Here is a 2500-nt window from a genome sequence, read left to right as displayed (position 1 = left end):
TCATTTCTTAGTTGGAAGATCTATTCTTTCCATAGTTTTAGAAGAAGATGAACAACTCCCTGAATGTGAATATAATGAAGAGGAAGATTACTCGACCCATTTAATTCGTGTCTTCAATCTCCGTGACCTCTTTAATGTAGAATTTAAAGATAGATGAGGGAAAAGGATAAAGCTTCTTTTCAGAATACAGAGATATTGGAAGAAGGTGAGATAGCCTTATTGAAATTGCCCTCTAGGAATAAGCCTTACTGGCCACTTGTGCAAGTGGTATATACCTTTCCTGATCCAGATCTTGTGATGCGCACTGTTAAAGGGGCAAGGTCAGATGGTAGCCATAATAATGTGAATGTTAAACATTTAATTCCATTAGAATTGTATTGCGAGTTAAATACTCCTAATGCAACGTCAGTGGATGATTCTAATGCTGTTTAAAATATTCAAGTTTTGAGGCCAGTGAAGAAGCTATTTCTGATTTTGAAGTACAGTCTAAACCCATTGACTTTATCAGGCCCTCAAATCAGACTGAAAGTGGAAGACTGCTAGGACTGCTCAAGCCGCTAGAGTTTAAATAGGAGGTCTTGCTTCACAATGTCTCTTGTAACAACATAACTTTATAAAAGTGTTATATTTATTAAGCACTTTTTTTCTGTTGAGAAAATATTGAAATTACTATTTAGTTTTTTATTTGAAGGTTACTGTGGGTTTGAACTAGCGGTTGCTTGTTTTGTCAATGGTTGGTGTTTGGTTTCGTCATTTTCGATGTTCAAATCCATTTTGTTCTTAGTATCTTTAGTTTTGGTTATAGTTTTAACTTTAGTTTGACTAAGCCAAGGTCATGAATAAACACGAACACAGCAGTGATGAATTAATGTAGCTTACAAAGTGTTATCCCTCCCCGACTTGCTGTTTTGAGCAAAAATGATACTAAATGTGATTCCTATGGGGAATCTTGCTTTGTTACTCATATTCCCACTTTTTTCATGAACGTTCATATGATCATTTTATTTGTCTGAGTGGTGCGATTTGATGTCTGGAAACCGGCGTAGTAGCCAGCAACCAGGCAAGTGACTGGTAAAAAAAAAAAAAAAAAAAAAAAAAAAAAAAATCATCAACGCTCTAAGTGAGAAGAAAAGAACTTAAATTCTCGAAACTTAAACTAAACAAGTTCCTATCTAGATGTATTTGCAGGTCAGGAAGTGGTATTGCCTCAAATAATGCTTTTATAATATTGAAATTCATTGCGTTATTATATAATTGCAACATATTCACGATCACGTTAGTTATAAAATTCATGTAACTTGCAGGAATATTTAAAAGACTGTAAGTAACCATTAGGTCATCTTTATATTAAACTTTTTTGGTCATTATCATTTTATCATCAATTATTATATTGAAAATTAAGTAACTGTTAACTGTTTTCTAAATTTTTGAACAGTGCAAAAAAAATATCTGATTCAACATATTAATGTTTAAACCCATTTCTAAAAATTTTATTCTTCTTTACTACATTTTCACCTTATGTGAAATCTTGATATTTTCTCATGTATCATTACTAATGCAGCATAGTAGTAATTCTTTGTGCATGTCTACCATTATCTGAATAGTATCATATCATTATTTTATTATTTGTATCATAATTCTTCTATAAGCTTAAGATGCATTGTGAAAGAGGTAGAAGATGCACGAAAAAGAGAATATCGAGCACAAAAACTGTGAATAAACGAAATTTTTACATAAATACGTAATGTAAAAACTAAAGGACCCTGAGATATACTATCAAATGACCCAGAAGTGAGAAAAACTGTAAAGACAAAAAGAATTTGCGCCAAGCAATATTAATGTACTATATCACATATAATGAATTAATGTTATTGGAATCAATATTGCAGTAGGATATTATACAGTACATTCAGTTTTTGCCAATCACCTGACATTACTGGTAAAGAACAATTAATAATCTAACCTAAATTAATAGTTTCCATCGTGTACTAGAATCCATGAAAATAATCGAGTAATTCGATTAAGATGAATCATAAAATAAAAAATGCTTTTACAAAACCTGCCCCACTCTTCTCGAGAAGATATATTTGATATCTCCTCAAAAGTATTTGACTTTTCATTCCCAACCAAGATGACGAGAAGAATGTGAGTGATGGATGCTTCAATTTGAACGTAGAAAGATTTTAGATGAAAAAATCAAGTGGTACTAATTGTCCGAGTCCTTTTCCCTTGCAAATATCCTCAAGGGATCGGCTGCCTTTTATGTCCTTTTCCGAAATGATATTATTCATTAGGGGTTAAATGGATTCGAGATTAACCATTATGTTATATAGAGATCTCTCTAAGGCGTCAGTCATTTTATCATCTGTTACATCAGTACCTTAAAATAGTTCTTTTTTTTTTTTCATTTGTTGCCTTCATGTTACATATCATGTTACATCATCCGTAGTGAAATTTGCTGAAGGGTTTACAATGAATGATTTTTACAATGAATGGTTTC

The sequence above is a fragment of the Palaemon carinicauda genome, chromosome 12, assembly GCF_036898095.1.
Source record: "Palaemon carinicauda isolate YSFRI2023 chromosome 12, ASM3689809v2, whole genome shotgun sequence".
In the NCBI taxonomy this organism is placed as follows: Eukaryota; Metazoa; Arthropoda; class Malacostraca; order Decapoda; family Palaemonidae; genus Palaemon; species Palaemon carinicauda.
Note: the sequence above shows the minus strand (reverse complement) of the source record.